The sequence below is a fragment of the Schistocerca cancellata genome, chromosome 11 (assembly GCF_023864275.1).
Source record: "Schistocerca cancellata isolate TAMUIC-IGC-003103 chromosome 11, iqSchCanc2.1, whole genome shotgun sequence".
Taxonomy (NCBI): domain Eukaryota; kingdom Metazoa; phylum Arthropoda; class Insecta; order Orthoptera; family Acrididae; genus Schistocerca; species Schistocerca cancellata.
The window spans coordinates 131,818,972-131,835,185 of record NC_064636.1 but is presented as its reverse complement, the minus strand read 5'-3'; positions in this window follow the sequence as shown (position 1 = coordinate 131,835,185).

The window sequence follows — 16,214 nt, the reverse complement described above, 5'->3', positions numbered from 1 at the left end:
TTCCAAATTGTGCATTAAACAACATCATGTGTTAGCTTTAAGATGATATTCCTAATAAATTCAACGTTTTGCAACTGATTTCACAAAAGTAACCTTATCGCATTCTGCTCAGTACGAGGGCCCGAATGGCAAATATACAATCATTTCACTGGAAAAACAAACAGAAAAAACGTAACATACAGTATCAGTTAGGTTGAACTACAATGTGGTTTTTTATTCTCTTCAGAAGTGCAAAAAAATTCCTAACGGAATAGTTTCAAGTGGTTTTCAAGTTAGGAACGCAGGCTTATACTACGAGCTGATTTTTTACGCCTTTAAGAAGTGTTCGAGCAGTTATTCGGTGAATTGCAGCCCATCACTCCAGGACGTACAGCGAGTGAAGTCAACCCGGTGCCCCACAGCTGCCCGGAATATCTCCGGACACGTCTTCGGCCCAGAATCTCGTCGACTGGAGTGGAATTGTCTGGAGTGATGAGTCCCACTTCGAACTGAGACCGGCGAAGGCGTGTCTGGGGACAGCCCGGACGGCGGCGGGGGACCAGCCTTACGGTCGCCCCCCGTATGACCCGACAGCCAGCAGTCTGGGGGGGCACTGCGTGTGGCAGCAGGACCGCTTTGGTTCTCATCCGCAGCACCCTCACAGCACGGCGGTGCCTCGACGACATTCTGCGCCTCGCCTTGTCTCCCCTCGCGGCAGGCCACTCTGGGCCCACACTCCAGCAAGGCGGCGCTCGTCCGCAGCCGGCGACAGTGCCTGCCGCTCGTCTCCGTGTTCGCCGAGCCCTACCCTGCCTGCCAGGTCGCCGGTCCTGTTCAGAATTGAGAATGTATGGACCACTGTGGGCAGTCTCGAGATTCTGACAGTCTGATGGACAGAATTGGGAACGATATCCGTCAATAGGACATTGAACAACTCTATCAGTCAATTCGAAGCGGAATAACTGCTTGAATAAGGCTGCGAAGTGGGCCAAAGCGTCATCAGATATGTATATTGTGAATATTAAAATACGAAACGACTAATTTTTTATGAATATGTGTATTAACAGAATTATTTATATCCAATTGGTATCGAAAGTTTCTTATTGCGTTATTGACTTGAATCGTAAGAAATCAATCACCAGCTGGTAAAGTAAATATTGGAAAAGATGGAGAGATAATCTCAGGGTACACTGAGGGGTAATGAAGGAATAGTAAGGAAGAAAGAGAAAAGAAGATGACGACTTGATTGCATTAGCAAGTGCACAAGAGGCAGCTGCAGGGGCTACGATGCAACCTGCAGAGCAAAGGTGTCCGGCGGGAAATCCAACCAGACAGTCTGGTCCGTGCACGCAGGCAAGCGATGTACCAAGTTGGCGAGAAATCCACCAACTGGAATAACATTCCGCATTGTACAGCCTAATGTACAATCCACAGGGAAGAATGAGATGAAGAATACCGAAGATTACCTGGTTAGATGGGGTAAAAAAAAAAGTCATGAGAGAAACAGAAACTGAAGAAGACGAGACAGGAAGGAAAGGAAGGAAGGTTAGCTTTTAACTTCCTATCGACATCGAGGTCATTACGAATGGAGCACAAGCTCTGAATTTTTCACGTATGGGGAACGAAATCGGTTGCACCCTTTTAAAGGAACCATTTCCCTTGAGCGATTTACGGACACCAGGGAAACCTAAATGTGGATGGCTCGACGGGGATTCGAACTGTCATCCTCTCGAATGCGAGTCCAGTGTGCTGACCACTGCGCGCCTCGCTCCGTTCGAGAAATCCTGGGAAGACAGAAACCGATGGCAACAGATTTTTGGGGTGATGATGATGATGTTTGGTTTGTGGGGTGCTCAACAGCGTGGTTATCAGCGCCCGTACAATTACCCAACCTTTGCTCAGTCCAATTGCGCCACTTTCCTGGATGATGATGAAATGATGAGGACAACACAAACACCCAGTCATCTCGAGGCAGGTGAAAATCCCTGACCCCGCCGGGAATCGAACCCGGGACCCCGTGCTCGGGAAGCGAGAACGCTACCGCGAGACCACGAGCGGCGGACAGATTTGTGGGGTACAGTGACAGCTGTAAGAGGACCATAGGAGAGAGTGTGGAACACAAATATAGTGGCCCCTACAAGTCGAATTAGGTTCGCCATAATGAAGTGAACGAAGAACATGGCTGATAAGTTAATCAACGTAGGATGACATGGAGGTAGAACGGAAAAGTGGGCACTTGTCATGAATGTACGTGAGATTAAATATCTGGAACGAATTCAAACTTTGTGTAACGCCACCACTCAATCCCTCAACTCCTTCTTGTCGATGGAAGCTGCCGAACCGATGCGCCAGGGGTCCCCAGCAGCACTATGTGAATGACCGCTATGCCGCGAGTAGAGAAATTTCTCGATAAACAGAGACTCCACGGGTTGTGCAAACAACGATCGTGTGAAAACTAACTATCGCAGGTCCTCCATGACACACAGAGCGCAGTAGATACATGCATCCAGGTTAATGCCGTATTGCTTCACTTCCGGAACCCCTAAATCACAGTTCCCCACTGCCTGAATAACAAAATACCAGCCAGTGGGGTATCAGACCAACTGTGTGACTGCACTGCAGAGTTTCTAGCAAACAGCTCACCAGGACATGCCCCACCGATAGGAAAGTTCAGATGTGAAAACGACTGCGGGGGTGCCCAAGGAGAATGTTACAGGACCATTAATTTTCGCTATATACAGTGTGGTTCATTGATCGAGACCGCACCAAATATCTCACGAAATAAGCGTCAAACGAAAAAACTACAAACAACGAAACTCGTCTAGCTTGAAGGGGGAAACTAGATGGCGCAATGGTTGGCCCGCTAGATGGCGCTGCCGTAGGTCAAACAGATATCAACTGCGTTTTTTAAAATAGGAACCCCCCTTTTTTATTACATATTCGTGTAGTAAGTAAAGAAATATGAATGTTTCAGTTGGACCACTTTTTTCGCTTTGTGATAGATGGCACTGTAATAGTCACAAACGTATAAGTGCGTGGTACCACGTAACATTCCGCCAGTGCGGACGATATTTGCTTCGTGATACATTAGCTGTGTTAAAATGGACCGTTTACCAAATGCGGAAAAGGTCTATATCGTGTTAATATATGGCTATTGTGATCAAAATGTCCAACGGTCGTCTGCTATGTACGCTGCTCGGTATCCTGGACGACATCATCCAAGTTTCCGGACCGCTCGCCGGATAGTTACGTTATTTAAGGAAACAGGAAGCGTTCAGCCACATGTGAAACGTCAACCACGACCTGCAACAAATGATGATGCCCAGGTAGGTGTTTTAGCTGTTGACGCAGCTAATCCTCACATCCGTAGTAGACAAATTGCGCGAGAATCAGGAACCTCAAAAACGTCGGTGTTGACAATGCTACATCAACATCGATTGCGCCCGTACCGTATTTCTATGGACCAGGAACTGCATGACGACGACTTTGAATGTCATGTACAGTTCTGCCACTGGACACAAGAGAAATTACGGTACGATGACAAATTTTTTGCACGCGTTCTACTTAGCGCCGAAGCGTCATTCACCGACAGCGGTAACGTAAACCGACATAATATGGACTATTGGGCAACGTAAAATCCACCATGGCTGCGACAAGTGGAACATCAGTGACCTTGGCTGGATAATGTATGGTGCGGCATTATGGGAGGAAGGATAATTGGCCCCCATTTTATAGGTGGCAATCTAAATGGTGCAATGTATGCTGATTTCCAACGTAATGTTCTATCTATGTTGCTACAAGATATTTCACTACCTGACAGAATGGCGATGTACTTCCAACACGATGGATGTCCGGCACATAGCTCGCGTGCGGCTGAAGCGGTATTGAATAGCATATATATTTCATGACAGGTGGATTGGTCGTCGAGCGCCATACCACGGCCCGCAAATTCATCGGATCTGACGTCCCCGTATTTCTTTCTGTGGGGAAAGTTGAAGATATTTGCTATCGTGATCCACTGACAACACCTGACAACATGCGTCAGCGCATTCTCAGTGGATGTGCGAACATTACGGAAGGCGAACTACTCGCTGTTGAGAAGAATGTCGTCACAGGTATTGCCAAATGCATTGAGGTAGACGGACATCATATTGAGCATTTATTGCATTAATGTGGTATTTACAGGTAATCACGCTGTAACAGCATGCGTTCTCAGAAATGATAAGTTCACAAAGGTACATGTATGACTTTGGAACAACCGAAATAAAATGTTCAAACGTACCTACGTTCTGTATTTTAATTTTAAAAACCTACCTGTTACCAACTGTTCGTCTAAAACTGTGAGCCATATGTTTGTGACTATTACAGCGCCATCTATCACAAAGCGAAAAAAGTGGTCCAACTAAAACAATCATGTATAAAATATTCTCGGTATTCTTGCCGCGTCAGTTCTAGATAAAATCTCGAGCTTTCGACGATTACCTCCATCGTCATCGTCAGGAGCTGACTGTCTCTACTGCTGCTATGGTAGCCTCTATATAGCCCGAAGACGGCTTCTGATTGGTCTGCTTCTGATTGGTCGGCGATTACGTGCTGCTGTCTCAGACGGTGTCACTGTGTGCGCCGGTGGCGCCACCGCTTCCGTTTAAACGTAAACCTTGGAAGGAACGTCTCTGCTGCTTCTCTGCATCAAGCGCTCGTTTCCACGCACAGCTCAGATGGTATCCGCTATCACGGTTAAAATTCTTTTGGCTCATTCTGATTTCAACAGCCTCCTTAATAACAGAATCCCAGTACGTGGAGGCATGGGACAGAATTGTAGTTTCATCGAACAATATTTTGTGTTTGTTCGTGAGGCTGTGCTCCGCAATTGCCGATTTCTCAAGCTCTCTATTTTTAATGTGGCGTTGGTGTTCTGCACAGCGGTCGGAAACGGTACGAATAGTCTGACCTATATAATTGCTTCCACACTCACAGGGTATATTATAAACACCGGGGACCCTGAGGTCGAGATTGTCCTTAACAGGGCGCATCATCTCCTTAATTTTCTTAGGAGGACGAAAAATCGGTCTAATACCACGTCTACGCAGGACTCTTCCTATTTTGCTGGAAATTGCGCCACAAAAAGGAAGAACCGCAATCGGTGTTTCATCCTGTGAGGTTGCAGCATTATCACGTTTCCTTCTTTTGCAGAACGCTTCGTTCTCATAAAACAATCATATTTCTTTACGTACTACACGAATATGTAATAAAAATAGCGGGACAACTATAGCGCCATCTGGTTTCCCCCTTAAAGCTAGACAAGTTTCGTTCTTTGTAGTTTTTTCGTTTGACGCTTATTTCGTGAGATACGTGGCCCGATCAAGATCAATGGACCACCCTGTATAGGCATTGCGGACCGCAGCGCCGTATTCTGCCTGTTTACATATCCTTGTTTTTGAATACGTACGCCTGTACCAGTTTCTTTGGCGCTTCAGCTTATAGAGAAAATAACAGCCGTACTGTCACACTTCCTTGGAGCACACTTGTCGATTCTCTTGTCTCTGTCGAACTGGGGTCTGTCACTTAAGAAGTCATGGAGTCAGTCACGAGTCGCGGTTAACAACCTGCAGAGGAGCACCGTGGCAAACGCTCTCCGGAAATCTAAAAGTACAGAATCAGCCCGCCGTACCTGGTCCGTGGTTCGCCGCATCTCGTGTCAGAAAAGGGCAGGCCGGGTCTGGCCCGGGCGGTGCTTTCTAGAACCGTGCTCATTTGTGGACGGAGGCTTCACTACTTCAGGGAATTTTTGTATTCTAATTGCGAAAATGTTCGAAAATTCTGCAGCAAACCAATGTTAAGGGTACTGGGGAGTAATTTTGTGAATCTGTTCCTTTATCGTTATACGCAAGAGTCACCTGCTTTTTTTTTTTCAATTCGCTTGGGACAATGCGCTGGGCGAAATATTCGCGATAAATGCGAGGTAAATAAGAGGCTAGTGCCTTGAAAACCAAATTGGGATCCTATCCGGACCTAGGGACTCAATTGTTTTCCACTGTTTCGGTTTCCTTCTCCTCGCCAGGGATGGCTACTGCTATAGGACAGTCTGGCCGGCTGCCAAAGGACGGCATGTTTATGCAGTCTTCCTGCGTGAATATTTTTTGTTTTTTAAACTTGAGCTCTGCTTTTGTTCTACTTCCATACCACAGCCTGGTCAACGAGTGACGGTATGTGTCAACTCCATTAGATATACACTACTGGTCATTAAAATTGCTACACCAAGAAGAAATGCAGATGATAAACGTGTATTCATTGGACAAAAATATTATACTAGAACTGACATGTGATTACATTTTGACGTAATCTGGGTGCATAGATCCTGAGAAATCAGAACCCAGAACAATCACCTCCGACCGTAATAACGGCCTTGATACGCCTGGGCATTGCGTCAAACAGAGCTTTGATGGCGTGCCCATGCATCTTCGAAACGATAGAAAAGTCCATCAAGAGTAGTGACTGGCGTATTGTGATGAGCCAGTTCCTCGGCCACCATTGACCACACGTTTTCAATTGGTGAGACATCTGGAGAATGTGCTGGTCACGGTAGCAGTCCAACATTTTCTGTATCCAGAAAGTCCCGTACAGGACCTGCAAAAAGCGGTGGTGCATTATCCTGCTGAAATGTATGGTTTCGCAGGGATCGAATTAAGGGTACAGCCACGGGTCGTAACACATCTGAAATGTAACGTCCACTGTTCAAAGTGTCGTCAATGCGAACAAGAGGTGACCGAGACGTGTAACCAATGGCACCCCACACCATCACGCCGGGAGATACGCCAGTATGCCGATGACGAATACGCCCATCCAATGTGCGTTCACCGCGATGTCGCCAAAAACGGATGCGACCATCGTGATGCTGTAAACAGAACCTGGATTCATCCGAAAAAATGACGTTTTGTCATTCGTGCACCCAGGCTCGCAGGCGCTCCCGTCTGTGAAGCAGCGTCAAGGGTAACCGCAGCCAAGGTCTCCGAGCTGATGGTCCATGCTGCTGCAAACGTCGTCGAACTGTTCGTGCAGATGGTTGTTGTCTTGCAAATACCCCGATCTGTTGGCTCAGGGATCGAGACGTGGCTGCACGATCCGTTACAGCCATGCGGATAACATGCCTGTCATCTCGACTGCTAGTGATACGAGGGCGTTGGGATCCAGCACGGCGTTCCGTATTACCCTCCTGAACCCACCGATTCCATATTCTGCTGGCAGTCATTGGATCTCGACCGACGCGAGCAGCAATGTCGCGATACGATAAACCGCAATCGCGATAGGCTACAATCCGACCTTTATCAAAGTCGGAAACGTGATGGTACGCATTTCTCCTTACACGAGGCATCACAACAACGTTTTACCAGGGAACGTCGGTCAACTGCTGTTTGTGTATGAGAAATCGGTTGGAAACTTTCCTCATGTCAGCAGCACGTTGTAGGTGTCGCCACCGTCGCCAACCTTGTGTGAATGCTCTGAAAAGCTGATCATTTGCATATCACAGTATCTTCTTCCTGTCGGTTAAATTTCACGTCTGTAGCTCCTCATCTTCGTGGTGTAGCAATTTTAATGGCCAGTAGTGTAATAGGCACAAGTCGAAATTGATACGATAAGAAATGCAGCCGTCGTTTGGTGAATGCTAATATTTGTTATTTTTTAGACGACCAGAGATACAGCTTTACGTAATCTGTTATAATGATCCGTACGGAAATTAAGCACTGAACCTTGTATCCTGTGGACACACCCCGTCTGAGAAGCCTGCACTGCAGTTGGCTGGAGTAGGACATTGGTACAAATTCAATACTGTTTTTTTTGGGCCGGAGAACCCGCTTTCCTAAAATCATTTCGCTATCCAGTTGTATGTTTTTAATTGATTCCTGTCCAGATAAACCTCACTTTAAAACATTCGCTTATTTATTTATTTATCAGTTCCGTGTTTTGAATTAATAAATGTTTCGCCGCTATTCATCCACAACTCACTCCACATAACCCAGTGGCAGAAGATTGTTCAAGGGAGATCATACCCTTCACTCTCCCACTCGGCCGTTAGGAGCTGTTTTGGCATTCTTGGGGAATGTGAATTTTTGCACAACGTTGTCGAAACTCGATCTTTTCTCTGAGGCTTCTTTGTTCAGCCTTTACTGAGCAGCAGAAAAGAACAGTCGCAGCAGCCAGGACGGCATCAACACGCCTCACACCCGTACCCAGTTCCGACAGGGAGAGTCCCTTCGCGTGGCTCACACCTCACTGGCAACAGTAGGTCTGCCTTTCGCCCGTCCGAGCTCGCTGACAAGGGAAGCCGTGAGCACGAGGTTGCAAGAGGCCGGAGATGTTTACGGCTCTGGACGCCCCACATACTGTCTTACCTCGCAACCACAGCCTTGGCTGCTACTGGCAACAGGGGTCGGGGCTGCAGGTATCCTAGGATAAGCACAGCATGAGGCTACGAAGCGTAGGTGAGCGGCGTAGTCGACCAATAACACGCAACAGCGTTACACTGCTGGTGGTGTTGATATGAAGCAGAGCAATGGCAACGATAGCAAAGCAAACATCGCATTATACACTGAAGCGCCAAAGGAACTGGTGTAAGCATGCGGGATCAAATACAGAGATATGTAAACAGGTATAATACGGTGCTTCGGTTGGCAACGCCGATATAAGACAACAAGTGTCTGGCGCAGTTGTTAGATCGGTTACTGCTGATACAATCGCAGATTATCAAGATTTAAGTGCGTTTGAACGCGGTGTTATAGTAAGCCCACGAGCGATCCCCAATTCTCCCAAGTAGCGATGAACTGGGGATTTTCCGGTACGACCATTTAACGAGTGTACCGTCAGTATCAGGAATCCGGTAAAACATCGAATCTCCGACATCGCTGCGGCCGGAAAAAGATCCTGCAGGAACGGGACCAACGACGACCGAAGAGAATCGTTCAACGTGACAGAAGTGCAACCCTGCCGCAAATTGCTGCACATTTCAATGCTGGGCCATCAACAACTGTCAGCGTGCGAACCATTCAAGGAAGCATCATTGATATGGGCTTTCAGAGCTGAAGACCCACCCGTGCACCCTTGATGAATGCACGACACAAAGCTTTACGCCTCGCCTGGGCCCGTCAACACCGACATTCGACGATGACTGGAAACATGTTGCCTGCTCGGGCGAGTCTCGTTTCAAATTGTATCGAGCCGATGGACGTGTTCGGGTATGCAGACAACCTCACGAATCCATGGACGCTGTTAAAGCTGGTGGAGGCTCTGTAATGGAGTGGGGAGTGTCCAGTTGGAGTTTTACCTCTAGATACGACTCTGACAGGTGACAAGTACGTAAGCATCCTGTCTATTCACCTGCATGCATTCATATCCATTGTGCATTTCGACGGACAATTCCAGCAGAACAATGCGACACCCCACACGTCCAGAATTGCTACAGAGTGGCTCCTGGAATATGTAATATTGTTGGATTTCAGATACTTTGCATATAGAAAAGGACAGCCAACGAGCAGTAGTTCGTAAATATGCTAAGCATCACAGCGCGAGAGTAAAGACGCGAAATATTTTTTTTAATGTGCTGCTATACCAAGACGCGCGTCCAGCTTTTAAATACTCTAAATAAACACTATGACCCGCTGGGCGTAGATATTTAAAATCATTGCCGCAGCGCTTCATAGCAAGAAGCGGCGAAGCAGAAGAAAGAACAATCTATCTTTTGTTAAGAAGAAATATTCTAGAGACGTCATTATCCCTTGTACTTTTGGTCGCAGACATCTTAAGACGTACTACATAGCATTGCTACAAGTTGTATTTTTATTTTGTGTAAAAACTATGTGAAGTGACGGACAAACATTTCGGTAACTCGGGTGAGGATACAATGTACTTACGCACACGCAGGGACATTTAATTTTAAGAAGGAACGGACTGACAAAGCAGCGATTACTGGACTGCGTCATGCACAAAAGAAATACCGGATGTGAGTCATGCATTTATTGTGTATTTGTCGATGTCTACAAGTTTAAAGCCAATTTGTTCAAAATATATTAATATTTTACGATGCAGTAATTTCCTTCTTATTCTTTTCTTTCACTAATCAAAAATGATGTTCAAATTGTACATTAGCTTTGTTACAGGTTCGCTCTTTATCGCGGTGTCTCGATTGTATTTGGGAGACCACTGATGTGATCAACTTCTGATCTGTCAATCTTTCTCTTACGAAATTCCGCTAATTTGCTTTCATTTCCATTTTTATATTCAAATAGGTCCCTTAGGTATTTTCATCGAAGATTCTAATGGCGTGAAGGCAATCCGGGTCAAAAGGTCAATTACGAAAACTCCTCCGCGTAATCAATCGGTACGTCTCCTGAACGCAATCGAGAACCGACGCATCGGTGATCAATTAATAACCTCTCTCTCTTTTTAAGTCGTACTAAAAAACGGCCGTAAGTACGCAATCTAGCCTAAGGTTGCATTTTGTCAGTAAATATTACCAACCAACAGTTACAGCAACACTATTATTATTTACTACTATTTCTTATACAGAATAAGTAAGTTCCTAACGCCAGAAAAACTATTCTGAGTTTAAAGACTTTCGCTGGCCACCAAACTCCCCAAACGTGGACATTATTGAGCACACCTGGGATGCCTTGCAACGTGCTGTTCAGAAGAGTTCTCCACCCCCTCGTACTCTTACATTCTAATCGATTTATGGACAGCCGTGCAGGATTCATGGTATCAGTTCCCTCCAGCATTACTTCGTAAATTAGACGAGTCCGTGCCACGTCGTGTTGTGGTATTCCAGCGTGCTGGAGGGGGCCCTGCACAATATTAGGCAGCTGTACCAGTTCCTTCGGCTCTTCAGTGTATTTACCGTGACAGCTGCCCAAACTGACATCTCGTCAGAAAGGAACCCAAGGGATTTTGCAGAGTGAGAGAGAAGTGGCAGATACAATGTTAGCGATTCTGCAAGACGAGTCGGTGGACTCTCTGGTGTTGTATACGCACGACTTTTCGGACAAGGTACATCATGAGTACAGCGATAACGATACGTGCCCGAAGTGATGAAAAAGTTGGCGAGCCATGTAGTTCGCCATCCTTGTCGGACAGGGAGCCTTGATTCCCGTCTCCAGCGAATCGTAGTGAAGGACAATAGTTAACGATGGAGCGGCCACTAAACGTGATTACATAAATGGAAGATCATCCGTAACACAGTAAAAAAAAAGAAAAAATAATCGAATAAGTCCGAATCAATATGACCACGTAATGCATAAGAAAAACTGTGGAATTTGAGAGGAGGACGAGGCGCACTTGTTACAAAAAATGTTGTTTGTGCGTTTCAGGGATGTTCGACGCAACTTACAGGAGGTGCACGACAGTGGCCTACTACGCTGTGCTCATCAAACTGCCCGCGACACAGATTACAGTGGTGTCAACGGAAGCAGTGGATGGTTGCGTAACTCTAAACAGTGCTGTAATACTGCAAGACGTAAGATAACGAAATCTCAAACAAGGAGTCGACACGAAAATTTGTAAATCAGACAAACAAACTCACCCATCGTTCACTGAGGAATTTGTTTTCAGCTCTGACCAACAGCGATTTGAAGAGGAATTGCATATGAAAGGAACCGTGGAAATTAGGGGGACCAAGAGAGTTGTACCACGATCAACAAATATCAACGCCATAACGGATTCGTTTACAATTATGCTGACTCTTAATTTGGAGGGTAAATTGGCTGGAAAGTTGTTTATTGTGCGGCGAGAAGGTGGGGGTCCTCTGCCCCCTACGGTTCTTTGCCGTGTGCGTGATCTTGCAAGGACAGTACATCTACATCTACATCTACATTTATACTCCGCAAGCCACCCAACGGTGTGTGGCGGAGGGCACTTTACGTGCCACTGTCATTACCTCCCTTTCCTGTTCCAGTCGCGTACGGTTCTCGGGAAGAACGACTGCCGTGCGCGCTCTAATCTCTCTAATTTTACATTCGTGATCTCCTCGGGAGGTATAAGTAGGGGGAAGCAATATATTCGATACCTCATCCAGAAACGCACCCTCTCGAAACCTGGCGAGCAAGCTACACCGCGATGCAGAGCGCCCCTCTTGCAGAGTCTGCCACTTGAGTTTGTTAAACATCTCCGTAACGCTATCACGGTTACCAAATAACCCTGTGATGAAACGCGCCGCTCTTCTTTGGATCTTCTCTATCTCCTCCGTCAACCCGATCTGGTACGGATCCCACGCTGATGCGCAATACTCAAGTATAGGTCGAACGAGTGTTTTGTAAGCCACCTCCTTTGTTGATGGACTACATTTTCTAAGGACTCTCCCAATGAATCTCAACCTGGTACCCGCCTTACCGACAATTAATTTTATATGATCATTCCACTTCAAATCGTTCCGCACGCATACTCCCAGATATTTTACAGAAGTAACTGCTACCAGTGTTTGTTCTGCTATCATATAATCATACAATAAAGGATCCTTCTTTCTATGTATTCGCAATACATTACATTTGTCTATTTTAAGGGTCAGTTGCCACTCCCTGCACCAAGTGCCTATCCGCTGCAGATCTTCCTGCATTTCGCTGCAATTTTCTAATGCTGCAACGTCTCTGTATATTACAGCATCATCCGCGAAAAGCCGCATAGCACTTCCGACACTATCTACTAGGTCATTTATATATATTGTGAAAAGCAATGGTCCCATAACACTCCCCTGTGGCACGCCAGAGGTTACTTTAACGTCTGTAGACGTCTCTCCATTGATAACAACGTGCTGTGTTCTGTTTGCTAAAAACTCTTCAATCCAACCACACAGCTGGTCTCATATTCCGTAGGCTCTTACTTTGTTTATCAGGCGACAGTGCGGAACTGTATCGAACGCCTTCCGGAAGTCAAGGAAAATGGCATCTACCTGGGAGCTTGTATCTAATATTTTCTGGGTCTCATGAACAAATAAAGCGAGTTGGGTCTCACACGATCGCTGTTTCCGGAATCCATGTTGATTCCTACATAGTAGATTCTGAGTTTCCAAAAACGACATGATACTCGAGCCAAAAACATGTTCTAAAATTCTACAACAGATCGACGTCAGAGATATAGGGCTATAGTTTTGCGCATCTGCTCGACGACCCTTCTTGAAGACTGGGACTACCTGTGCTCTTTTCCAATCATTTGGAACCTTCCGTTCCTCTAGAGACTTGCGGTACACGGCTGTTAGAAGCGGGGCAAGTTCTTTCGCGTACTCTGTGTAGAATCGAATTGGTATCCCATCAGGTCCAGTGGACTTTCCTCTGTTGAGTGATTCCAGTTGCTTTTCTGTTCCTTGGACACTTATTTCAAGGTCAGCCATTTTTTCGTTTGTGCGAGGATTTAGAGAAGGAACTGCAGTGCGGTCTTCCTCTGTGAAACAGCTTTGGAAAAAGGTGTCTAGTATTTCAGCTTTACGCGTGTCATCCTCTGTTTCAATGCCTTCATCATCCCGGAGTGTCTGGATATGCTGTTTCGAGCCACTTACTGATTTAACGTAAGACCAGAACTTCCTAGGATTTTCTGTCAAGTCGGTACATAGAATTTTACTTTCGAATTCACTGAACGCTTCACGCATAGCCCTCCTTACGCTAACTTTGACATCGTTTAGCTTCTGTTTGTCTGAGAGGTTTTGGCTGCGTTTAAACATGGTGTGAAGCTCTCTTTGCTTTCGCAGTAGTTTCCTAACTTTGTTGTTGTACCACGGTGGGTTTTTCCCGTCCCTCACAGTTTTACTCGGCACGTACCTGTCTTAAACGCATTTTACGATTGCCTTTAACTTTTTCCATAAACACTCAACATTGTCAGTGTCGGAACAGAAATTTTCGTTTTGATCTGTTAGGTAGTCTGAAATCTGCCTTCTATTACTCTTGCTAAACAGATAAACCTTCCTCCCTTTTTTTATATTCCTATTTACTTCCATATTCAGGGATGCTGCAACGGCCTTATAATCACTGATTCCCTGTTCTGCGCTTACAGAGTCGAAACGTTCGGGTCTGTTTGTTATCAGTAGGTCCAAGATGTTATCTCCACGAGTCGGTTCTCTGTTTAATTTTCGGATAGTGCACTCAGTATAATGTCACTCGATGCTCTGTCCCTACCACCCGTCCTAAACATCTGAGTGTCCCAGTCTATATCTGGTAAATTGAAATCGCCACCTAAGACTATAACATGCTGAGAAAATTTATGTGAAATGTATTCCAAATTTTCTCTCAGTTGTTCTGCCACTAATGCTGCTGAGTCGGGAGGTTGGTAAAAGGAGCCAATTATTAACCTAGCTCGGTTGTTGAGTGTAACCTCCACCCATAATAATTCACAGGAACTATCCACTTCTACTTCACTACATGATAAACTACTACTAACAGCGACGAACACTCCACCCCCGGTTGCATGCAATCTATCCTTTCTAAACACCGTCTGTACGTTTGTAAAAATTTCGGCAGAATTTATCTCTGGTTTCAGCCACCTTTCTGCACCTATAACGATTTCAGCTTCGGTGCTTTCTATCAGCGCTTGAAGTTCCGGTACTTTACCAACGCAGCTTCGACAGTTGACAATTACAATACCGATTGCTGCTTGGTCCCAGAATGTCCTGACTTTGCCCCGCACCCGTTGAGGCTGTTGCCCTTTCTGTACTTGCCCAAGGCCATCTAACCTAAAGTAGGGAGTAGCTACGTCAAAACAAGCAAGAGCAGGGAAATGGGCGTAAGAGAACTGCAGCTATCGCATGAGCACTGCTTTGGCCAACAGCTGGTAAAAACAACTTCCTTTTGCTTGATTCCCTGTCCGCGTAAAAAAATCACACTGGCTTAGAGCAAACTATCCCTCCAGAAAAGTGTGCCACACTGCATCCCATACCACCTGGAACCACACGACAACCAACTCTTCAACCAGCTCTAGATGTTTTTTTTTTCCTTGCCTATAAGATATATTGTCTGCAACTATGAGTAAAGGACAGCCAGTTTCTCGATAAGCTGCAGGACATTCGGTTTCCCGCCATCACATTCCGTCAGTTCTCGTCAAGCCGTTCCACCAATGTGATTCTATATGCATTCTTTAAGAGTGCATACCTTACTGGAAGTCCTGCACGGTTTGTAACTACCGGGGAGTCCGCCTTCGATCTTGATGGTGCGAACCTTCGTGACCACTGTGGCGCGCCATTTTTCGTTCGGTATTCGTGGTGCAAGTTAATGGTTTGCTTTGGACATTTCTTGAAAGTCGACGGCGTCCCTTTTGTCCTGTGGCAGGTCCGATCCCTCCTCCTCCCGTACACTCACTTCCTGTCGCCCTCCTGATGCACATGGCGAGTCATCAGCATCCAATACTTTTCCTGTCATATTTATTAGCAGAACACTTTCAAATAAGCCTGCGACTTAGGTAGAGAACGAAGAGCACGGTTGTCCTATAACGTAGACGTATCGACGTACACTTCACATGTGGAGTCGGATCCAGAAGATATTCCAAGTTCTGCACTGGGAGAGAAGCAAAGGACATGGTGAAATGTCGAGGTGAGAAATGTGCTGGAACCTTCTTAAATCGTTTAGTCCTTAAACTGTTCAGCACGACGGCCCACAACAGACTTTCGCGTTCTGTAGTCCTGTTGGCATCAGCCACACAATACCGTGACAAAAGCGGGGAGACGAGGGAAATTTTGTTTCAGTTCTAGAATATGAAGAGTTGGTTCTATTGAGTAATATAGTAGCTGTTTCGAAGGTTTCCTACAGTTAAGCTCATACTAACAACACAGGAAGATGCACGTCGGATGTGTCAATGAAATATGCTTACCAATAAGTTATAACAGTAATCTGCTCTCAGCGACGTTAGTATGAGTCCTGTAAGAATTTATTTCTTGGAGTAAGACGCGTTCTCACAGTCAGCCAATCACTTGTACACTGAAGCGCGAAACAGACTGGTACAGGCACCCGTCTTCAAGTGCAGAGGTATGCAACCAGGCAGAGCACGGCGCTGCGGTCGGCAACGCCTATATAACACAGCGATTATCTCGCGCAGTTGTCAGATCCGTTACTGTTGTTATAATCGCACGTTATTGTGATTTAAGTGAGTTTGAAGGTAGTCTTGCAGTCGGCGCACGGGCGATGGGACACAGCATCTCCGAAGTAGCGATAAAGTGGAAATTTTCCCGAACGACCATTTCAGTAGTGTACCGTGAATACCAGCAATCCGGTAAA